The sequence below is a fragment of the Mesoplodon bidens genome (assembly GCF_964165515.1).
Source record: "Mesoplodon bidens genome assembly, chromosome: 16".
Lineage (NCBI taxonomy): Eukaryota > Metazoa > Chordata > Mammalia > Artiodactyla > Ziphiidae > Mesoplodon > Mesoplodon bidens.
In genome coordinates this window covers 15,820,559-15,845,893 of record NC_138173.1, presented here as the reverse complement: position 1 = coordinate 15,845,893, position 25,335 = coordinate 15,820,559, and the positions used below count along the sequence as shown (strand labels likewise).

General features: G+C 39.7%; 1 protein-coding gene across 15 annotated transcripts in view; it reads left to right on the top strand.

The window, feature by feature from the left end:
- Positions 1-25,335, top strand: part of NCOA2 (nuclear receptor coactivator 2) — a 277,145-nt gene that overhangs the window by 4,057 nt on the left and 247,753 nt on the right. Inside the window, exon 3 of one of the 15 annotated variants that reach the window (XM_081258059.1) lies at positions 5,701-5,928. The exons of 13 other annotated variants lie outside the window; for them this stretch is intronic. The gene's annotated coding sequence lies outside the window, so the exon portion shown is untranslated. Of the gene's footprint in view, positions 1-481; positions 5,929-25,335 lie in introns of those variants that run through there. One more of the 15 variants, XM_081258056.1, reaches the window with a different exon arrangement.

Here is a 25,335-nt window from a genome sequence, read left to right as displayed (position 1 = left end):
TGTAAAGATCAGAGGGCAACTTGGGCTGCGGTGTGAGCGCATAAAGGGGCAGTGCTCCTTGGTTGGCTTTATCTTTAGTTGTGTCTTATTAAAGCTTTGCAAGCCTCAGAAGCAAGGACCTATGAACAGTGCTTTCGTTACACACCCTATATTTAAGGATTCAGTACCTTAGCTGTTTCAAATCACATCAGGTTGAAATGTGACCCATAAGTTGACAGCTTGGATTTCTTAGGAAAAATTGTTTGTGTTGAATTGAGTGTAAAAGGGATGCTTTTAAGCAGTCATTAGGATGTTGGGTACCAAAACAAAGGGGGGGCCCTTTAAACAATTTTTCTAGAAGATTAGTTTTCTGAAATGCACAGTGTGACCTTATTTGATATTTTGACCATTATTATGTCACGATTGAAATTATTTAAATGCATAATTAATGCTTCACTGTTTTTATAGCAAAATTGCTATTTAAGAAATTGTTAGCTTTTCAATATTTTGTGTTTATAGTTTTGTTTGGTAATTTATGTTATTACATGCTCTATCAATTTTAAATTAAGAGAATAGGAGGGAGAAAATAAGTCAGTTGCTTTAAGGCGTTGGTCTTTTATTGCAGTAAATCATAAAATGAGCAGCGAATCAGGATCTTTCCCCCAATGAAATAATCAGACTATGTTTACATACTAATAACGAAAACCATTTAAGGGAAGCAGAACGAACCCCTTACTCAGTTTTTTAATACACTTTCGTATTGCAGGCTAATTTTACCTCTATGCCTTGTTTCCTAAAGAAAAAAGATTTTGACATTTGTGTTTATTTCCTTTTTTGTTTTATACCGGCTTGTAGAAGGGTTTATGAATCGTTAACTGTAGAAAGAATATTATGTCATATTACTCTTTAAAGTCTATTGAAAGTAATGTCTGGAAAAGCCGTACAATACGGTTTTAGTGTCACAGGCCCTCAATTCAGACAGTATAAAGAAAACACATACTTTATGGATTCTAGATACTAATATCTAAACAGAGGTGAGAATGTGACTTTTGTGGATATTTTAGAAACGTATGTAGTTTTCCTAGCTGTTACAAAACTGAGGCGAGGGTGATTATGAAAAAGTGGAAATCTTAAAGGTTGTGCTATGAAGGTATCTGAAATTAAACGACTACATGATCTGCAGTTAAATCATAATACTCTTGGCTGTTAGGGCAAAGATTTTATGTGTTTATCCTATGAAATATTCATCAGTGACCACATTTCTGGCTTCCAGTGGCTATGATGACATAATGCAATTGTGGAAACATTGACTCTAGGACACTTTTCATTTGTTTCTCTAGTTGGAAATTTCTAGAGAAGAATTAAATAAGCAGGGAACCTATGGCAGTGTTTGACTTACCTGCTTTTGAGGCTTTTGGCCATAGAATCTTAATTTTAAGAAAGTAAGCGAGGAGAGCTACTTATAGGTAGACATTATTAGCAGTAATTAAATAGTTATTAATACTTAAAGGTTCTGAAAGAAAAAACAATTTTTACTTTGGGTGTCAATTGATAGATGCATGGAGAATTGAAGTTAGCATGTTAATTCTGTCAGAATTTATGTTTTTTTAGGCAGCCAATTGTGCACTGTTAAGAGTTCCTGATGGAGTTCCCCATGGCCAGGTTAACTCTCATTTTGGGCTTTTTAGATCTTGTTTTTGCATCCTTGTCTCGTTTAACCGTTGTTTCATTTGTGTGTTCAGTTATTTGTTGAGTTTTGAGTGTCTCAGCTTTGGCAGTTTACTTTTATAGTATAAACCATCCATTGCAAATCCTGTGATTAAAGGGGGAACACACAGTGGGTGATGATTTTTTTTGGTGGGGGAAGGGTGGAAAGGGATGTGCTCACCTTAATTTTCAATTTGCTTTCATACTAAAGATCTATTCTTTTAATGTGTTAATTTTAATTATATAAGCTAGATAATTCTGCTTTGATTTGGATTTGGGTTTTTTTCCCCCCTGAAAATAGGATTGTAATGTTTATAACAAAAAGGTTGTTAAATGTTCCCCTGACTGATTAGCTTATGATTAAATAGATTTCGTTTGATGAAGGTATGAATATTTATAATTAGTTTTGTTTTTATTTCCCCTGAAATCATGTTATGTGTGGTCCGGGTGGCAACCTATAGTTTGGGTGAAGGTGACAGGGCAGTCAGTGACCTCCGATTTCTATGGATTGTCTGTGCCTTGTTGCTGCTTTTAAGGCTAACGTATCCTGGGCCTTACTTACCACTGTAGGTTTCTAAAGGATGGAAAACTCCCTTGCACGGCCTTTCACAGGTCTTCTGCTGTGGTTGTCAGTTTTTCTAGACGTAACTCATTCTTGCTCTTGACTAAAATGTCAGCACTGGGCGAGCAGCACCAGAACAACTGAAATGCTAAGAGCAGCTGTCACTGAGCGCCAGCAACCTGTTAGGGGCTTTTTGAGGCGTGCTCCATTCCTCCATTCGTGCCACAGTCCTGTGAAGTAGAGGTTACCTTCATTTTCCAGGAGGAGATGAAGCCCAGAGGGGATTAAGTCGTGCCTCTGAGCAAAACTTCGGGGAAAAAATTAACCTTGACCAATGAGTGGGGAAACAAATCATAAATATCAGAGGGAATAGTGAGTCTGAGGACAGTCTTCCTGGTCAGGATCTGATAAAGCAAATGTTTGCAGGTCGTTAGAAGGCTCTCAGTCTGGTTGTTTGGTTTGTAAAAAGGATGAACAGGTTTGAATAGATCCAGTCCTGCAAATTCTGTAAGCCTGTGTCTCCCAAACCCTTGCCTCAAGGCAAGCCTATACCTGGACAGTCGATACTTATCTTAAGATCTATAAGCAGTCTCCAGATTTTTTAGTCATCAGCCCAGAATTTCACAGTTCCTAAATTGCAGGATTCTTTCTTGTCTTTTAATTTTCAAAAAGTAAGAATGGTAATGGATGAAGTCAAAACAGGTAACCTTTCCTGAGTGCGCACTCAAAACCTGGTGCCCTGCTAATGAGGCGCCCTTGCTATAGGCTCCTGTCTGGTTCTCACTGGAAGACAGTGAGGGAGGCGCTCTTGTCATTCCTCTTTCACAGTTCAGGAAGTGGGGGCGCAGACCTGTCACATAACTCGCCAAAGGTCACACAGCCCGAGTGCTGGAGAGGAATTCGCATCCAGGCCAACGTTGCCCCTTAGCCCTGCCTTCTTAACTTGTGTTCTTGTTAGCTGGTCGGTCGGCCGCACTTCCTCGCAGCCTCGTGTGGATGTGTCCCATCCAGTGCTTTGTGGAGATAACACAGATCCGTCATTCTCCACTAGGGAAAGGGAAAGGGAAAAAGGGGTAGGAGTGTATTTTGCAAAAGCACATTCAAGTTGCCTATTGTTTCTCACAATCAGAAGCTCAGAAAATAAGCTTGAGAAAACTCCATTGTGGGTGAGAGGTAGAAAAGAGATGGAGAGAGCCCTCTAGATAGAGCTTTGGGACCAATGAAGCACTGGTATAGATATTCGGCTTCTTGTTCCTTTAATGTATATTGAATTCTAGCACGCTTAACCGTTAGGTGGTAATTGTGTGATGTATGTTTTGCAGGGTTTTTTGCAACCCGTGTAGCATGGGTGACTCGGTGTTGAGATATTGTAGTCCCCAAAGGAGGCTGGTAATATATTCAGTCATCTGACTTCTGCTCTGCTATTTGTGGAATTCTTCTGTCTGCTCAATTGTTTGCTGGGAGCAGGGAGAGCTTTCAGGGAACTCTCTCACCTGTGCACGTGTGGGGCTCAGCAGTGCACTGCTTTTAGCGTTCCAGCTGCCGGGTCTGAAGCCCTGTTGTCCGAGATGAAAATATAAGGCATGGTATTTTCTATTATTCATTTAGTGGGTCCACAGGAAATGTGATGCCACATCTTCCAAGGCTTGCAGGGTGTGAGGGGGCTCTGGGAGTTCCTGTCGTTGCTGACTGATTTCTGTCCCTGGAAGCACCCGTCTGAACGAGGATGGTCTTTTCTGGCAGGTTGTTCCCACTTATAAAATCAGCTCAGGGATCAAAGATGAAATGACTTTCCTTACCTTCGGTGGTACAGTAGCACTTGTAGGAATATTTAATATTCATTTAGCTTAACATTTCTAATTCTCCTGTTAATATGCTTAATAATGAAAAGCTTTTCAGTTATTGTCAAAATGTAAATTGAACATTGAATTGCATATTTTAGAGGAACCTACAGCTTTACTTGAGTCATTTCTAGAGTCAAACTAAATGGAAAATTTAGATAGTTACTTGGAAAACACATTTTTAAACATACATTTTTAATGTGCTTGTATACATATATTTAAAAATAGATTTTTTTTTTCATATATATGTTTGTTAGGTAATGACCTCTGGTTATTGTTGGAACATAGGTGGCGAATTCTTTCACAGGTATTTTTGATTCCTAAATAAGGAATATGGAAGTTCCTGACTAAAAAAATCTCAGTGTCAGAAGTGTATGAATTTCTACCAGTTTAACATAATAGCGTTTCTTGACATTACAGAAGCTGGTTGTGATAGTTAGGGAGCTGGGCAGTGGGGACCTGCGGGTCCTGGAGGCGATTCTGTGTCCTGTACCTGTCACCTTGTGCCTGCGGCCCGTTGTGGACATCGGGTCTGGTGTGCTGTGCTCGGAGACCGGGCCTTCGACGTGAGAGTGGAGTGATAAACAATAGCACAGCTTTGGACTGCCTCAGTTGGGTATAAATCTTTGTAGACTTTTCTCTGCCTCCTGTTCTCCTTCTTCCCTGGCTTCCTCGGTTGTTGTTGCTGGGTTGTTTCCCGCCCCCCAAAGTTGAAGATGGAAGATGGGTGGCAGTGAAGGAACACAATCAAGATTATGGGGGGGTGTGTTACTATCATTAGTTTTTCGTTAAGTATTTCGTGTCTGATCATGATCTGCAGTTTCCCTCTTTATCTCTGCTCACAGCACTTGGTGAAGGAGCTGGCTATTTGTTAAGGAAGCCGTTAGGTTGAGGACAGATCACGTAACAGGCTGGCGCAGTAACTGGCTGACTTGTTGTTCGAAGTTAGTTGCTGCACAAGGTAGTGGTCCAGTTGACCGGGGGTACTGAGCCTCTGTTGTCTAACGGTATTGAGGATTACATTCCCTAGCTTTGCTGTATTCTATTTCTTCCCTGTTTAAGGATATTGTTACAGGCTCTATCATGTTAGACGTCTTGAAAATGTTCATTAGATTCAAGTGGTCAAAATGGTTATAAGTTGGAAATATTAAGATGATTTAAGACGGGTGAAAATTTTAACCAATCCCTAAAGCCTTAGGAATGCCCACCTCTTTGGAGTTTCTGGTAGTGTATTGTGTTTTCAATTTCTGTATTTCTGTTTTGAGACTCGTGTAGTGTTCTTCTTGCTGTTTTAAGTAAGATGAATGAATATCTTGATTCCTTAAGATTTTCTGTAAAAGTTTGGTATAGAAATATTTATTCCATTAAGAAATGTCATTTTATTGTATTCTAGCACCACCAGAGTCTTTTCTAAATAAACAGATAGTAAGTATAAGTAAAATCTAGTGATGGGACTGGAAGTTATATAAAGATCTATTTATACTGTACTACCTTGTATTTTAAACAAGAGGTGTGGACAGTTAAGAATTTTAATAAATTAAAGGCTTTAAGCTGTTAAGTATAACACAAGAAAATGACGTGATATTCACTGTGTCCTGAACATATTGACAGTGACAACTGACAGCAACAAAAGTCAACAGAATGCCTGGACATTGAAGGACATTAGAAAACAAAACTGGAGTGTTTGCCTTCTCTGGGTAAAGGGCACTCACATCGTAAGAACAGCATCCTTGTAATCATTGATGACCTCATCGTGATAGTAAATATCTCACTTTGAGAAAAAGCATTCAGGAGAAAAGAGTCAGGAGACGGAGGGAAGCCCAGGTTTGCTGGCTCGAGGTGAGTGAAGGCTGGGGCAGGATGGAGCTGGACTGGGCGCATATGGCCCGGCCCTGTGTGCAGTGCAGGCCATAGGGCCAGCTGGGACCCCTGTAGGAGAGGTCCTCGGCTGCTCCCTGCCTCTTCTCATGGTCACTGGAGGCGGGCCCGGACCCTGTGGTGTGGAGAGAAGGGAGAGCCTGTGGTAGGTAGAGCTGGTCCCAGGGCATTGAGGCCCCAGAAGCTCTCCTTCACGGTAGCTGTCTGCATCCTGATCTCGCACCGGGAGCTGGCCGGCTCCCATGTGTAGAGTCTTCTGATGAGCTGCATCCTTAGTTCTGGACCAGGTCGGTGGTGCTGATGGCCCGCTCCCTTCAGGCACCACGGAGCCCCGCAGCCCTTCCACCCCAATGCTCTGTATTACCAGACTGAGCATCTGGGGGATTCTCTTCCCCTTTTCAGGTGAGAAGTGAGGGGACTGCTCCACCCAATAGCAGGTAAAGACCAGGTAGGGCAAGGGAAGGCCTTCTGGGGCTTGTGATTTTCAGAGGCTGAGCTCCTTGCCCTCACCTGGCCTGGCCCTCAGATGAGTGAGGGAAGCCAGTGCCTTTGCACCAAGGGATAGAGACGGGTTTCCTGGTTATGGAGGCCCTCTTCATTCCCTACTCAAGAAACTTCCCGGTGAGGTTCAGGTGTCTCTAGCAGCCTCATCCCAGGCTTTCTGGGCCTGCCTCAATGGTTCATAGGTGTTTACTCTCTTGGAGAAAGGGATTGAGTGTATAATGAGGAAAAAGAAAAGGAAAGGCGTCCAAAAAGAAACTGGGGGCGGCCCATAGAGGAGTTGCTGCACTGAGTCCAGGCTAAAGAGGTTAGGACCACGCAGGTGGAAAATATCAATGCAAAAGAGTAGCCTTGCTTGAAATTTGTAAATTAATGAAGGTATATATAGAGTAAATCCAGAGTAGCAAATACATGCCCTTGCAGCTTGAAAGATTTTTAAGGATGGACTATTATATTAGTTTATCAGCTTGATCAAACCAAGTAGTCAACTTACAGTACTTGTTACTTTAAGTGGAATAGGCAACTTACACAGACTTTTTGGGGAAGGTTTAAATGAATAAACGGAGGGCCATAACATGTTAGTAAAACACATTACAAGTTTTGATGCACATTGTTTGGAGTTTAACATCAAGGAGAAAAACCATCACATAAAATGCTTTGACAAATCTGGCATTAAAATGTCTGTTGTGTTCTATAAATATGCTTAAAATGACTATATGCACTGGCTTATTGTCTGAATGATACAGGTACAACAGGGAATGGTACCTGTTTTCTTATGGGTTTGCTAAAATTGGGGGAAATAGTAAGGATGGAGTCTATATGTTTGTGTGTGTGTATATGTATACACATATATGTATTTTTTAAAATAAATTTGTTTTATTTATTTATCTTTGGCTGCATTGGGTCTTCATGGAGGTGCACGGGCTTCTCACTGTGGTGGCTTCTCTTGTTGCGGAGCACGGGCTGTAGGCACTCGGGCTTCAGTAGCTGTGGCACTCGGGCTCAGTAGTTGTGGCTCGCGGGCTCTAGAGCACAGGCTCAGTAGTTGCGGTGCATGGGGTTAGTTGCTCCGCGGCATGTGGGATCTTCCCGGACCAGGGCTCGAACCCGTGTCCCCTGCATTGGCAGGCGGATTCTTAACCACTGGGCCACCAGGGAAGGCCACATATATGTGTTTTTTCATTCATTTTCCCTCTCCTCCCAATTAGTATACAGAGCAGCTTAAAGTCTTTCCTTTTTAAACTAGTTTGGGCTGACTTAAATTCTCCTTCTGTACTGTAAGTCATTAATAGACTGATCTTTCCAAAATATCCCTTTTATAATAATATAAGTCCCCCCACTCACTACAGAAAGACATTCCCAGACGCTTACTAGATGGGTCTGTCACAAAGCCGTTTCCCCCATTTCTACTCTTTGCATGAGCCTTTGTACCTGTTAGTCTCTTCTTCCTGGCCTGCTGTGAACATGTGTTGATCACGAAGCTCATGCTCTTTGATTTGCCTAGAGAAAACTAATGAGTTAGTCTAAAATTTAAGAAGCAGTTCTTTGATATAAAACTGAATTTGCTGGGAGTTTATATTATTGACCTCAGTTCACAGCAAAGTGTACAATCAAAACAAAAAGAGAGATGGAATCCAACATTATCTAGAGGTTATTAGTCAGTTGCTTATTACATTGATTACAGATTTTACAAAAAAATTTTCTGTAGAACAAGAAGGAAGTCCACTTACCTTTGAATCAGAGACAGTAAAGACTTACATTTTTGGTGGTGTTGCCTCAGTAAAACTGAACATTTTCTGCACCCAGACTTATTAACTTTTCCCCTGCAGAATATTTTGACACTGTAATGGGAAGAGGGATTAATAATCTCAGTTTATAGTGGAAAGAGGAGAAAAAAGGTAAAGAAAACCTTGGGGAAATTCAGTAGTTCTGGAAAGGTAATAAAACAAAACCAAACGCAAAGTGTAGGGTCGGCACTTAAATACTTCCATTGAAGAAGTGATCAAAAAGAGAATGAAAGCATCACTTGAAGGGTTGATGTCTCAATAGGTAAGTAATGAAATTCCACAACTATCAAAAGAACGAAGCCTCTACAGGCCATACATTAATAAATACTTGTGACAAGACCTGGAAAAGTATTCTCAACTTTCTTCCCAAATCTCTATTTAAACAGCAATTTTTTTACTTTGTGGGGTCATTTTATTTGCAGAATAAGTCAGAACGTGATCTGTCTGTCATCTGTTCAGATTCTTTCATCAACCAGTTATATATTAAGTAGTAGAAATGGTATACAACCCCAGTGGAAAAGCAGGGCGGGGCTTTGAGATGGGCAGTGTCATATGTCTCTCTTTTTCTTAGCTCCTGTGATACTTCCATAATGTGGTAGAACAAGTGGTTAAATAACAGCTATTTCAGTGTTGTGTGTGCTTTTTCTTTCTCCCTCTTTCCCCGCTCTGTGTGTGTGTGTGTGTTTGTGTATGTGTGTGTGTGTATGTTTGTGTGTGGCGTGAACTATTTGGAAGTAAGTTACAGATGACCCTTTATTCGTAAAGCACGTTGCTGTAAAATAAAGGCATCACTTAGGTAATAGCATACAATACAACTATTAAACCTAATAAAACTTTGTTTTAAACCTAAGAAAACTTATATCATCAAGTATCAACTGTCTTCTTTTGATTTTCCCTGTTACCTCCAAACTGTTACAGCTGTGGGTTTCAAACCAGGATCTAATCAAGCTCCTCCATTGCATTTGGTTCTGTAGTCTCTGTTAATACTCAGTAATTCCCCTAGTTTTTGTTGGTTGGTTTTGTGGTTCTTTAGATGTTGGCTTTTTAAAAAGTGTTTATTTTTTTTAATTAAACATTTTAATTGTGATAAAATTCACCATCTTACCCATTTTTAAGTGTACAGTTCAGTAATGTTAAGTGCATTCACATTGTTGTGCAACCAGCCTTCAGTTTTTAGACTTCAGTTTCTCCAGAAGTGCTAAGAAATTAAATTGTTAAATACGTTAATGGATTTGATCGGGGCTAAAGAAGAGCATAACTGTTGAGAACTTACTGCATCTTAGGGTGTTTCCTCGGCATGGTCCCTTCTGAAGTCTCTGTAGGTTGGGGCCAAGACATACTTTCTCCAAACACATCACAAGGAGATTCATAAAAGTAACGCCGTGAGACGTGCAAACACAGAGGTAATGCCCGTCTATGAGAACGCTTAGAGTCAGAGAGTTTGAGGACTTTTTTCCTCCTAGGAAGCAGTAGATTTCTGTTTTAGGAACAGGACGGGGGTTGAGATTGAGACATTCATTTCATAGCACCCTTGGCTAAATAGAAAGCTTTTATATCAAACACTTCTTTGGAGTGACATTATAGAGACAATAGTTTCCTGGGGTTTTTTGGAGTGTGGCAGCTTAGGAGACACATGAGAGATGTCAACAATGGGAAGAAAAGTGGGACTGTACGTAGGCCTTTTAAATTAACAAATCAGGGCAGTTTTGAGGGGACTATAATTTAAATGACTCAGAAATCCCGTTTTCTGATTTTTGGTGTTTTGCAAAACTTTTCTGAAATGTCTTACAGGCGTACTAAGGGATATCCTCCTTGTTCTTGCCCTTTTATGAGTATTGCACTGCTTTTTTTTAAAACCAGTGTTGGTGGTGGAAACATTGTAAATCAACTGTACTTCAATTAATAAAAAAGATAAATAATACATTAGTGTGGTTTAAAAGAAATATATTCATGAATGTCTTTGCTCAAGCTTGCAGAAGGTGCTTGAAGAGCTTATTAAAATAAACCAAACTAAATTAAAAACAAAAGGAAAAAAAACATTGGCCTGTTGGAGAGGGTTGGACAGACAGTACTGTGGTTGTTTCTCAGTGGCTCTGTGCTATGTCCCAAACAGATACGGTAGCAGTTTGGGTCAACTGGGAGGAAAGTACTTCGGAGTTCTGAAATGTAACCAAACAGGGGCATTAAGGACAGGTGGCCGGGGTAGGGGGTGGGAGTGGGCAAAAATAATACAAAGAAAGTCGTATTACTGTAAAAGAGTGGCTATACAAAACATTCAGCACATGAGGCCTCGTGTGTCTAATTTTTCTGGTTCTGGTTTTTATTCCTTTGAGCACCTCAAAATTTAACATTAGTCATTTAGGAGAAGATACTTTAAAAATGTGTAGTATTTCCTTATTTACTAAACTGACTTGGGCTAAAATTCACTCAGTGTCCATGAGATCTTTTAAGATATTGATCTGTTTGTCTCGCCACTAAGTCACTGTAAACCATAGACCTCTCACTACCAAGCTCTAGCTTAACTACTAGACTTGCCTTTTTCTGTCTGTTCACTGGATGTTACTTTTTGTGTATCTTTAAAATTTTTTATTTAATTTAAATAACAGTCCATTTTCTCCTTACTGATTTTCTGCACTTCACCTGCCGTGGGTTTGGAGTTGGGAACACAAAGGTTAAAAAAGAAATAGGCCCTATCCTCCAACGTCTCACAGTTTAGGGAAGGAAAGAGGCATGTGGACAAGTAATTACAGTACAATATGTGCTTTAGAATAGAAAATTGTATTAGAAGGGCTGGACAGACATTTTATAGAAGCAAACAGTTCATCTTGTGAGATGAGGAAAGCTGCTGTACTGTTTGATTTGAGCCTCAAGGGCTCATGGAGATTTCATCAGAGGAGAAAAGGCATTCTAAAGAGAGACGTGCTTAGGGTGAAGATAGAAAATATTATATAGTATGTTTCTAATTCCTCTTATTTTACATGCACTTTTAGTAAGATCTGTGTGAGAATCCGACAGACTCTTATCAGTAAAGTGAGTAATCTTTAGAGCACAGAACTGGGGATATTTATTTTGAGCCGTCAGAAAAAAAACTTTTTTATTCTTTGTCTCCTTTTCACTTCTTGCTTGTGTTCTGAATTAGAGAGTTTTGTTTGCTGTTGCTGCATAATATACCAGCTGAAAATTGGTGGCATTCTGCTCACAAATGTTGTGGTCAAGTTGGGAAAAGGCATGATGGACACAGTTTATCTACTGCGTGATGTCCTGTGTCTCAGCTTGGAAGACTCAGATCCAGGACTGAGTCAATGGCTCAGCACTGGAATCAGTTGAAACCTTGCTCGCTTACATGCCTGGTGTTTGATGTAGGCTGTTAGCTGGGACCTCAGCTAAGTTATAGGCTAGAACACCTACTTATGGCCTCTTTGCATCTGCTTGGGCTTCCTAACAACATGGCGGCTGGGGTTCAAAGAGTGAGTTCCAAGGAAGCTGTATCTCCTCTGATGACTTAACCTCAGAAGTCATGTAGAGTCACTTAGGCTTTAGTCACCAGCCTCCCCAGATCCGAGCTCTCCTTGGGAGGAATTTTTTTTTTTAATTTATTTTTGACTGTGTTGGATCTTTGTTACTGTGCAGGCTTTCTCTAGTTGCGGTGAGTGGGGGCTACTCTTTGTTGCAGTGCGTGGGCTTCTCATTGCGGTGGCTTCTCTTGTTGCGGAGCACAGTCTCTAGGCACGCAGGCTTCAGTAGTCATGGCTCGTGGGCTCTAGAGTGCAGGCTCAGTAGTTGTGGCGCACGGGCTTAGCTGTTCTACGGCATGTGGGATCTTCCCAGACCAGGGCCCGAACCTGTGTCCCCTGCATTGGCAGGCGGATTCTCAACCACTGTGCCACCAGGGAAGCCTGGGAGGTATGTTAAAAGTTGAATTAAAAAAAAAAAGTTGAATTAGAAGAAGAGCATGTGGGATGAGAAATGTGGTCATCTTTGGCAACCATCGTCTGTCACAGGCTAAGTTGAAGTGTTGCTGTTCTTTCCTTTAAAAGAAGAAGGGAAGGAGGATTTATTGTTTCCGAGATACATGAAGTGATTCAATATGAGATATAATGAGCGGCAGTTCTTTAGTTCCACAAAAGGTATGGTTCCTAAACTGTATCTGATGGGATTTTAGTGAGATGTTTAGAAGAACTTTTTGATAAAAATTTACAGACTCTTTTTTTAAAAGCAGAGGAAATCTTGTATGATTTAAAAATAAGTTTAATAATGATTAAGTACATACTGCCTGTGGCTGGACCTGTCACCTTGAGCAAGTGATTTAATGTGTGTGAGTGCCAATTTCCGTTTTTGTCGAATGGGGATTATACTTGTTTGCCTCAAAGAGTGGTGAGGATCAAATAGAAGGTTTAATTATTAATGAAGTCAAAATGAATTAGGTGATTTTAAAGAAATCTTCTGGTAAAGGATTCTCTGTTTATCACTAAGGAGGATTGCAGGGCATTAGTTAATCTTTCTAAAATTTTTCTTTAAATTCTAGAATTATTTTTTTACCAAATAGAGAAAAAAATGTGGCCTCTTTCTGTTATTTTCTTTGCTATTCATGTATTTACTGAGTAGAACTCTTGATTAAATGATAATGACATATATTTTTGGACTGTTTGTTTTACCAGAAACATTTCTAGGGAGTTAGCCCTGAAAGCTGCTCATGATATGGGTAATAATTAACACAGTTCTGTCTGAAAGCACCAGAATGGTGCTGCTTCAGCAGATCATTTTATAGATTAAGGCAGCTTTTTGTTAAAAGGTGTTGCTTTTCATATGCTGGAAGCACTGATGATAGAGTTTTTAGTCTAAGTCTCTAGTCCAAATTTCAGAGTGCACAAATAGTCTACCTCGCTTATCAAAATGGAAATTCCAAGGTCTTATTGTGATGTTCAAAAGTATGGGTGGGTGGGTGTCTTTTTTTTTTTTAAGAAGATATTGGGGATAGGAGTTTATTAATTAATTTATTTATTTTTGGCTGTGTTGGGTCTTCGTTTCTGTGCGAGGGCTTTCTCTAGTTGTGGCGAGCTGGGGCCACTCCTCATCGCGGTGCGCGGGCCTCTCCCGTTGCGGAGCACAGACTCCGGACGCGCAGGCTCAGTGGCCATGGCTCACGGGCCCAGCCGCTCCGCAGCATGTGGGATCCTCCCAGACCAAGGCTCGAACCCGTGTCCCCTGCATTAGCAGGCAGACTCTCAACCACTGCGCCACCAGGGAAGCCCTGTCTGCTTTTTTAAAGAGACTGTTCAGGTGACCCTGATAGATAAGGTGGGGAGCCAGACTTGAAGGTCCAGTTCTAGGTCCTGAGACAGGTGGGGAACCCTCCTTCCCAGTAGGCGTCTCAGTAACCTGAGAAGAAGTAGGGTGTTAGTGACAGTCAGTGTGGAGACGGCCAGGCAGGACTGTCCCTTGTCAGTCTGTGTGTACTATTTGAGCACACTCTTATGCATTAAGAACTTTCTCAGTAGCAGAAAGATAAGAAAACCACACGCTGAAGTAACTAATGACATTTTATGTAGCACCAGCCACGGACTTGTCTTTTGAAAAAGGCATTTCAGTTTTAAGGATAAAATAAAATCTTCCATGGTCTTGAAAGAAAGGTTGTAAAATCTTTCTTAGAGAATCCACTAAAAATGTGTGGAATGTTCTGTTGGAGGTTGTTAATATTACGTGCCAGCAAACTCAGGAGTTCCTTGAATGCAGGAGGTTTCCTTACTTATTTATTTCATTCTGTGAGGTCAGCTGGGACTAGCACTTAAGAGCCACACTGCCTGGATTGTGGTCTGCCTTCATCGCTTGAACAAGTGTGACCTTGTGCCCCAGTTTCCTTAAATGTCCACTGTTGTTGTTATGATGACTCTGAGTCTCCTTCAGTGATCAGTATTTGACCGTAATCGGTGTTTGATAGATCTTGATTAGTTAGTTGGGATTGTGGTTCAGAGCAGATTATTTTAAATGCAAATTGAGGATGATTCAAGGAGCTATTTAGGAAGTTAATCCTGAAGACTGGAACCACCTAGGTATTCAAGATTATCTGTGGTCAAGTTTTTTTTAAACCATCTTTCTTTATTAATTAATGCGTGTTCCAGAAACCCAAAGGGTCACACAGCACTCTGTGTTATAGAGTTTGTAAGGATACGTTATAAACTGTGTTGTCATTATCAACTGTTTAGGGTAAATGGGCTACTACTCTGATGACAGAATGATTATTATTATTGATATAATCACAAAGCATTTTAGCCCCTAGTAGTTCTAATTCAGTGGTGCTCAACAGGCGGGGGTGGGGAGAGAGGACAAAGACTAGTTGAATGTCGGTCTGCCAACTTTCTTGTCCTTGTTTAAATCCATGTGGTTCCAAGCTGGTAGTGCTACTTTATGCAGGAGATTGAGAGGAGGGTGATTTAAATCAAGAGAGGTAAAGCTCCTTATGTTTTGGAGAAATTTTGGGCAGTATTTCTAAAACTACTCAGAGGTGGTAGAACATTTTAATGATCATATTGAAAGTATCAGAAATATAAAATACATAAAATTCACATTTCATTAACATGGGAAATTGAATGTTTGCTTGACATATCTAAGTGCTGGTCTTAGAAGTAAGTGGACAATGGTATTCTCTGCAAAGGGATAACTTAGATTTCTCAGGAATATCTAATGGGAGCTCAATATTGGAATCACTTGACTGGTTTTGATTATAATTTAAAACCCCTTTTCTTTTGAGAAAATTACTACGTAAGACTTGAATGTCACTTTTGACCAGTTCAGACTGTGGCTTCAAATACAGTAGTTTTATCAGAAAAAAAAAGAAGCTCTTGCTAAGAATGGTTGGACATAATTCACCAAAATCAGGTGTTTGTTTTTCTTGGAGCTTGAATATAATTCTGTAAGTAGGTGCTGCAAAACCACTTCAGTCACCAAGGAAAGCAAGACTCTGTAGCCTCTCTCTACCTCAGTGGTCTCCATTTTACAGTTTCATTAAATCTGATCATTGGTAATAGTTTTGTTTTTCATAGGGATAAGCTGCCTCAGAATTTTTCAAGATCTGGTCTGTTCCATGGATCAATTCACATTTCTCAAATCATAATGGAGGATGCCTGTATTTAGTTGTGTTTGCCCACATTTACTACACAAGTGGAGTACAATGACTTACCCAGAGATGATGTAAAACTTTATATAGCTAAATTCCCTAATGGGGAATTTCCAGATCCACAGGGAGAGATGAAGTAGTTAGATATAGTTGCCAGTGAAGAACACTTAGAAGCTCTGTTCATGAAGTTCAAAGGAATAAACGCTTTCTCTTATTAGTAGAGTATGAGCAGAGCATTTGTGAACAGCATAAAGGAAAGTTCTAGGATGATTGTAGTCTACCTCTCCATATAGAGTATAGCTATTTACAAATGTTTGGTTTGAAGGAGTCCAATTAAATATGCTTTATGGGCTTCCCTGGTGGTGCAGTGGTTGAGAGTCCGCCTACCGATGCAGGGGACACGGGTTCGTGCCCCGGTCCGGGAAGATCCCACGTGCCGTGGAGTGGCTGGGCCCGTGAGCCATGGCTGTTGAGCCTGTGCATCCGGAGCCTGTGCTCCGCAATGGGAGAGGCCGCAACAGTGAGAGGCCTGCATACCAAAAAAAAAAATGCTTTGTAAGTCTCAGTAACCGTTATGCTTTAGGCTGATATGTCACTTCACTTCTTGTCAAGCTTCTGACCATGTGTCTACGTTCAGGCTAAAACAGAAGGACAAGATAATTGCAGGTCTAGCTCCTCCTTGGAGAGAATTTTTCCTTTTAGGTGTGATTGTTGCACACTCATATAGGAAATAGCACAACCTCTTTACTGCCTAGTCCTCGCTTCATTTCCCAGTAGCTTGGTGGCTTGGCAGGACTTTTCTGGAAGCAGACACCTGGGTGCACTGTCATCTGAAGGAACTGCCTTATGCTCTGGGTAATCTGTTTAGTGTTTACCTTTTCAGCTAGATGCCACTGAACTGGATATGAAAATTTACTCTCTTTCTCCCATTTTCCTTAATTTTTCATATTTGTTTTTAATCTTGAAATAGGAACATTTATTAGTAAGTCAAATGAGCTATTCAGTCAGAGCTGTGGAAACTGTGGAGTACCATCTGTGTAGTTTGTGATGTGCCATATCAACTCATACTTGAGCTTTTAGCAGGAAAAGTGATATAAAATTGCAAAGCATTATTATTAACACAGCTGATTCTACAGTGAATCAAGGTGGGAAAATGAGTCTCTGGGGGACACACTGCTTTTTTGAATCAGTTGTATTAACCCTTCTGGAGCATGTGATATCATTTAGTAATTTACTAAATTGGTGCAGTTGGTGGGCACCAATTTGCTAACTTGGTATGTTGAGAAAGAATTCGTCCATGCTTTGACTTGGCTCAGACCCACTTCTACAGATAAACTGTAATTTTCATTCAGAATAGATAACGTGTTAACTTCCTTCCCTGTTTCATATTCTCAAATTCATGAGCAACAATATCTAAGGAGCTGCATGTGTGTTCTAGATATTGTTGGTGGGCTTGGAGCGACAAATACTCAAGCCTTCCCAACATGGAGTATTTGTGTTCCCTGGTCTTCCATGACTTTTATCACATCGGGACCAAGACCTCTTTCTTTGTTCCTTTCCTTCCTTGTTGAAATAAAAAAAAAATGTGTATTTAAAATTTTTTTCCAGTTTTATTGAGATATAATTGACACATACTATGGTATTTAAGGTGTACAACATAATGATTTGATATATGCCTATATTGCAAAATGATCACTATAATTAGTTTCATTAATGTCCATCACCACACATACTTGCAATTTTTTTTCTTGTGGTGAGAACTTTTAAGATTTATTCTCAGCAACTTTCAAATATATAGTAATGTTTTTTTGGTTTGTTTTGGTTTGGTTTGGGTTTTTTTTGCAGTACGCAGGCCTCTCACTGCTGTGGCCTCTCTCGTTGCGGAGCACAGGCTCCGGACGCGCAGGCTCAGCGGCCATGGCTCACGGGCCCAGCCGCTCCGCGGCATGTGGGATCCTCCCGGACCGGGGCACAAACCCGTGTCCCCTGCATCGGCAGGCGCACTCTCAACCATTGTGCCACCAGGGAAGCCCCTATAGTAATGTTAACTATAGTCAGTATGCTAGACATAACATCCCCAGACTTTATCTTATAACTGGAAGTTTGTATCTTTTGACCACCTTCACCCATTTCCCCCTGTGGCGGCACCCCTCGCTGCCCCTCCACCAAGAACCACCAGGCTGTTCTCTATTTCTATGAGTTCATGTTTTTTAGATTCTACATATAAGTGAGATCATACAGTATTTGTCTTTGTCTGACTTATTGCACTTAGCATAATGCCCTCAGGGTCCATCATTGTTGTTGTAAATGGCAGGAATTCCTTCTTTTTTATGGCTTAATTATATATATATGATATATATATGATATATATATGTGATAATGGAATATATAATATTCCATTGGGTCTCTCTATCTATCTACCTACCTATCAGTCTATCTCACATTTTAAAAATTCATTTACCCCGTCCATGAGCCCTTAGGTTGTTTGCACGTTTTGGCTTTTGTAAATAATGCTGCAGTGAACGTGAGGGCGCAGATAATCTCTTTGAGATAGTGATTTCACTTCCTTCAGATGTACACCCACAAGTGGAATTGCTAGGTCATATGGTAGTTCCGTTTTTAATTTTTTGGGGAATCTTCATGCTGTTTTCCGTAGTGGCTACACCAATTTACATTCCCACCAGTAGTGCACAAGGGTTGGTTCTCTCTTCTCCACGTTCATTCCAACACTTGTTATCTCTTGTATTTTTGATGACAGCCATTCTAACAGGTGTGAAGTAACATCTCATTGTGGTTTTAATTTGCATTTCCCTGATGATTAGTGACGTTGAGCACCTTTTCATGTACCTTTTGGCCATTTGTATGTCTTCTTTGGAAAAATGTCTATTCAGTTCCCCTGCCCAGTTTTTAGTCAGATTGTTTTTCTGTTGAGTTGTGAGTTCATTATATATTTGGATATTAATCCTTTATCAGATGTACGATTTGTAAATATTTTCTCCCATTCTGTAGGTTGCCTTTTCATTTTGTTAATGGTTTCCTTTGCTGTGCAAAAAAAATGTATTTTAAATGTAAGCCTCACCGTATGCTTTTACAGCCCTTTATTCTGGCCAGTTAACTTACTATTTCAACCCAGTTACAAACTTGAAAGTTTCTTGTTTGTGAAAGTGCTCTATGCAGATAGAGCTACTCATGTCAGGTGGGCTTCTTTATGGCTTACATGACATTGACTCTAAGACCCCTTTACCAGTATCTTGGCGCATTGATGATTTTCTCCCTTCCCGATCTTCATCAGTACTTACTAGCCAGACCACACATTTGGCTACTGATAGCTTATCTCATGTTCTAATGTTTTGGTATGTATTTAGGTCTTGTGTCTTTAAGGAAATAATAAACTCCTTCATCTGTAGCAGCTTGGGATAATGGAAAGTGAAACGAATTTGGATTTAGATGTTTTGGGACCACTTTTGGCTCCTCTTCCCATAGTTGGAGGCATAGGCAGATTCTTAGTTTTCAGAAACATTCCCATGTAACTCACCTAATTCACAGGATTTTGTGAAGACCAAATGAGAAAATATGGATTAAATGCCTTACAGCCTGTACAATGCCATTACATGTATTATTTGTTGTGGTTATGGTCACATTTAAATATAGCCATGAGCTCTTAAACGGTATGGTATTTGGACCAGCTGTTGACTCTGAACGAGAGCTTCAGAGGTTGAGAAATGTCAAGTAAACTGTGTTATATTTAAAAAATCATCTAGCTTTGATCCCTATACTACATACTTCATTACTCAGCTTCAGTTTTTCATTTCTGCTATTACCTCTATAAGCTTGAATAACTTAAACAATACTATTTTACATTTGGTAATTGTATGGTGTTGCAATAACAACCCCATTTCATCATCCATGAGGCTGGGGGAAAAGAAACTATGAAAATACTTTTCCATGATTAGTATTAGTGTCTCTGTAGCACCAACTTGGTACCTTTGTAGGGTTCTCCATTGTCACAGGCTCTTAGGATATTTTCAGTGAGAGAGCTTAGCAGTACTGCCTTCAGTTTAACAAATGAACAGTTTGAAACAGTGGAAACTTGTTATTTATAATTAGGATTATGATTCAGGATCCCATGGTGGATGAAATAAAGTACATTGAAATACCCCCATTGTTCACGTGCTGTCTTTCTGTGCAGCTTCCTGAAATTCCTGAAATTAATTCTTTTTGGTATTGGCTAAAGGTCTTTTACAGTTAAAAAATTTACTATGGAAAAGTTTAAACCTATGTAAAAGTGGACAGAATCATAATATATAACGATCTCCTATGAACCAACTCCTCTATTACCTTTCCCTCTCCCCTCCCCCATTTTGAAGCAAATCCCAGATCATATCATTCCATCCTATAAAGCAGTTTTATAAAGAACAGAATTTCATGTGTTAATATATGAATTAACCAATGCTGACTGAAGGAACAAAATCTTGGGCTCTTCAGTTTTCTAAATGTTTTGCTTCGTGGTGGAATAATCGTAGAACATTGCTGTTAGGCTCACAGAGTGAACCCCTTGCTACTAAAGGGGTGCCAATAGCAGACGTGTAGTCCAGGGAAGGTGGACATTAGGTTAATAATCACGCTGTAGTCTAAGCTCTAGATGGCAGAGACCTTGTCTTTTTGGCTCAGCACAGTGCCTGGCACATCGTAGATGGTAACAAATTTGTTGAGTGAATGAAAAAAATTAGTTTGAAAGTGGAATTCTTGTGAAAATCAGTCTTATTTGCGTTGTGTCGTTTGGAACTTAAAGTGTGTGTGTATTGGGGGGGCACTTGGGGGAGGAGTTGAAGAGGAGGAGAGCAGAGAATGAATTAGAATTTGTCTTGAGGGACAGAGAGAAGTAAACTTGTCCTAAAACTGATTCCTAGTGGAACCTAGTAGGATCTCATTTTAATAAGTTATGTGAAGTGTATAGGTAAATGGTAAGTAATTCATGTGACTTTACTAAAGAAACTGAGACCGAAAGATAATTTTAAAGCTTTTGCATGTGTAATGAGTTATGGCTCAGTTTAGGCTGCACTTGACTCACGGCATTACTGATACTTTTCATTTTTTTTCCTCACGTTAAGAAGCTGCTTGACATTTGTTTCCTATCTTATGTATAGAAGGCACAAACTATATGGTGAGTAATCATGTTTGCATATTCAAAACAGAACTAATCCAACTGCCTTTTTTTGAACCTTGGTGAGTTATATACAAACTTCATAATTATTGACACTTTTATATCCTTCGATGGGGAATTTAACGTGAGAAGGCAGCATTTCAATCTGTAACCAGCAGTTGGTCATCTTTATTCAAGTTTTAGTTGATGTGCAAGCTAATAACTAAAGCATCACAGGGAAATAATTGATAGAATCAGAAGTTAAGTTGCTCAGTGTATGATGTAGAGGATAAAGACAAATTACTCTGTTTTGTTGCTGATTTTAATACGTAACTTTTAAAGATGTTTAGTTGGCATGAAGAAGACGTTTTTCCTTGGGGTTCACTCTTCCCAGTGACTGTCCCCAATAAAGTAAAATTGTGGTGGAAACAGATAAAATACCAGTGATAACATGAACTACAGCTATGTAGAGGATAGGTGGTCTGATGACTCCATCAAGCAATAATGCTTTTGTCCAGACCCATTCATAGAAAAGGGATACTTCTGCTAGGGCTTTACAAAGGTTGAGTGAAAGCACTTGACAAGTCTTTTTTAGGGATTTTTGAGAACGTTGATTCTCCTGTCGTAGGCTGTACCTGTTGAATAAACATTTCTAAACATAGGATTTCTCCTGTACTCATCAAGTTAAGTATTATAATGAAAGACGATAGATTTCCTAGATAGGAGATGGGGATAATGCTTTGAGTTTATGCAAATCTTAGGAACCAGAAAATTGTTCCTAAAACTATATATATTTTTTTATTTTTACTTTTTTGCGGTACGCGGGCCTCTCACTGTTGTGGCCTCTCCCATTGCAGAGCACAGGCTCCGGATGCGCAGGCCCAGCGGCCATGGCTCACGGGCCCAGCCGCTCCACGGCATGTGAGATCCTCCCGGACCGGGGCACGAACCTGTGTCCCCTGCATCGGCAGGCGGACTCTCAACCACTGTGCCACCAGGGAAGCCCCCAAAACTATTTTTGATTTAACTAAGGCTTACATGCTATTGCATTTTAGCTAAAATAAGGAGGAATTACCATATAATAATTATCTTCTAAAATACTACTTAGAAAGAAATTTATTTAGGAAAGCCTTCTTCCATTTTCTACCCTTATTCTTCAATCTCGGGTCCTCACTGAGACGAAGGTCACTCACATAGAGGTTAAGGGCAGAGTCTGAGGACCCACCTCTGCCACCTGGGAGCTATGTGGGGTCATAGTAATGTGTCTGCCATCTGCTTCTCTTATTGAGAAGACTAAATGGGGCACGAACAACCGTGCCTAGTACAGAGTTAGGGTTAATAGATGTTCTCTATTATTGTTGTTGTTATTATTATAAGTCAGCATCATCAGGTTGTTCTTTGCAATGTTGATTGAATAACAGTTTCTTCATCTTATGTTGTCATTTTTTAGCATAGGAGGTAAAGAGCTGGGACTTTGGAACCAGAATAACTTGCATCATATGCTTTTATTTTACTGGGGAAATAAAAGTTGACCTTGGGAAAGCTTTTTAAATTAGTTGAGTCTCCATTTCCTCATTTTTGAAGTAATAGTAAACTCCTCAGGATTATGTAAGAAATCAGTGAAATTATTTTTTGTGTTGCCAGATCCCTTTGAGAGTCTACTGAAAGCTTTGAACTCTCTCCCTTGAAAAGATGGACTTCTTCCAGCCCCGCCCCATTTCATTTTGCATGCAATTGATACTTCAGCCAACTATGCAGAGACATGCATTGATCTGCTGCATTATAATGGCGTTGGGTAGGTGTTCAAAAATGCTGGTGTCCCTTCTCATTTTTACACATGATTCTGTTTCTTACAACTTAGAGCCAGATTTCCCTGTCAAATTTTCAACAACTGATATATAAAATATTTAAAATAATATTTAAGAATGTTTGACGGTCTGCATATTTAATCATTGCTAAGTAATTATTTAGATCTTATTTAGAATTAGTTTGTGGTTATTTTATTCAAGGCTGTTGGTAAAGGGTGTAAGCAGTATCTGTTAAGGCTGTTGTTACTGACCCAAATCTTCCAGGAAATAGATAACCAGAGGTAATCCATTTCACTTGATCTCTTGTGGTTCTCAGTTGGGTCAGAATTTTTGCTTCCTACCCAAACCCCAGCTATGATTTTGGCTCTGATAATTAGGCCAATATCAGCGAAATGAGAGTCAGACTTATCATTGTTAGTTTAGAGATTGGTGCACTGACTATCAGACTTGTTATTTCCTTGGAAAACAGAAGAATTAAAATTCTCTGCCATTTTGCCCATTTAATTTGGATTTATAAGCTCCAGTGGTAGCAGCTGTCTCATCTTAGATTTTGTGCAAGAACTGTCACATTTTTGGTGTTCCGTTAATGTGTTTTTACTTTTTATCTAAATTAATGATTCTGCCCATGAACCAATTTACATATTTCTACTTGCAGTACTGTGGAAATGGGAAACATTCTTTGCAATTCAGTGCCTGGAATTTTAGGCTAAAAATTTTAGTTCATCAGGCAATAGCATGAAAGATAGTTTTATTTGAAAATATGTGGTAAAGGGTTTTTATTTTTTTAAAGCTGTTCAACCTACTTCGATTATAAAGATGGCTTAAATTGCCAAACAGATCAAAGATAAGCAAAATGTTAGATTTTGTTTGTTTTTGAAGATGTTGGGGGTAGGAGTTTTAGTAATTAATTTATTTATTTTTGCTGTGTGGGGTCTTCGTTTCTGTGCGAGGGCTTTCTCTAGTGTGGCAAGCGGGCGCCACTCTTCATCGCGGTGTGCGGGCCTCTCACTATCGCGGCCTCTCCTGTTGCAGAGCACAGGCTCCAGACGCTCAGGCTCAGTAGTTGTGGCTCACGGGCCTAGTTGCTCTGCGGCATGTGGGATCCTCCCAGACCAGGGCTCAAACCCGTGTGCCCTGCATTAGCAGGCAGATTCTCAACCACTGCGCCACCAGGGAAGCTCCAACTGTTAAGAGATTTTAATCCTTTTTAGTGGATACTTTGGATACTACTAATAAATGTAACACACTAGGTATTTAAGTTTTACTTATTTATGCCTAATTAAATTAACTCTATGAGACTATTCCTTTTTAAATTAAGTTATGTCAAAGAAATGTGTTAAAATTGTAGGAGATTTCTAATATGTGGGAAATAAGGTTTTCTTTAAAAAAGATATTTTTTAAAATTTTCATGTAATCAGGACTTTAAGAGTACATGTTATTCACAACGTAAGAATTATTAGAGGTGCTTCCTTAACATTTTTGTTATGTCTTGGTATGAATTTTGACTCATTAGGGAGCTGGATTAACTAATAGGTCTTAAAAAAATACATAAAGCACTTTTTTGTTCTTTGTGTTGATCACAGTCTTGGTGTATAGAAGAAAACATTGTATAAGCACATTTATTGCAGAAAAACCCATTATCATCATTTGTGGAAAATCAATATATATTTTTCAAAATTTAGACTGATGGTGACATGCCATCCATGTTAGCTGAGGCTTGGGGGATGCTCAGGGGTCAGGAACAGGCCAGCTGAGCTCTTGCATAATCAGTGACTCTGAGATTGACTTTTTCTGGCAGCTCTTTCCCAGCCTGGGCCTCGAGTTCATTAACTGAAGATGAAAGATATACCTGAATAACATTTTGATGGGAAATAGTGTTAAATAAGTGCTGTGTTTATCTGTAGCACTGCTACCTTGGGCTAAGGCGAGTAGATTTTACCTGTGTCTATGAAAATTGAATTTCATTGGTTTATTTTTTTATAGAAGTTTAGTATAAAGTACCATCCATCCATAGAACTTTAAAATAGTGTTGCATTTGTATTTATTTCCTAATCTAACAATTCAAAGATGTTAAATCTATGCATGTCCTTCCTTCTTGCTTCTATATTAGGGTTTTTTCAGACCGTAGGTTAATGACCCATAAGTGGGTTATCACTTTAGTGGGTTATAACCAGAGTAAAAACAAAACTAGAGACTATAATAGAAAAATTTCAGAGTGCATTTGCACAAAGTATAGGTGAGTACAAAGGTAGGCGCTTGTGCACACATGCTCGTGTGTGTGTGTGAATGTACTGAGTCACTGTGTAAAATATATTTTTACTGTGGGTTCTACTCAGAAAGGTTAGAAATATTAGATAATATTAGTTACTCTCCCTGAAGGAGACCAACTAACGGCCTATTTAAATTTTGAGGGTGTTTATTCCTAAAATAGGAAGTGGTAGTGTGCCTTCTGATGAGCATTGGAAAACTGTCTCTGCATCCTGTGTTTGGAAATACTTATTCTGCTCCTGCCCTGTTCCTGCTCATACACCCTCTTCACTATTGTTATGTTAAGGAATGGTGGCGTTCAGACAGCGTACTTGTGGCCTCAGATATTTCATTGCTATAACTGAGTGGAAGGGTTTTTTTTTTTTCCCCCAAATAAGTGAATGTGTAGAACGTTCTCATCTTGAATTTCTTCTCCCATGATTTTTCCTTAAGCTTTTGGCGACTCTCAATACTCGGCAGGTGATAAAGTGAAAGTGAAAAGAGCAAATGGGTATTAGTAGGCGAATTCATGCTTAATTCACTAGTGCTCCTTCATGAACACAGGAGCTTCTATGTTTCATGTATGTAATATGGTTTTATCTTCTCTTAGTCAAAGGTTTGTTTATAGGATGGAATTAGATATACAGTTGCCCTGAACAACTCGAGTTTGAACTGTGCATGTCCATTTTTATGCGGATTTCAGTACTGCGGGGGTCGGTGGTTGGTTGCATCTGTGGATGCGGAACCGTGGATCTCGAGAAACCCAGC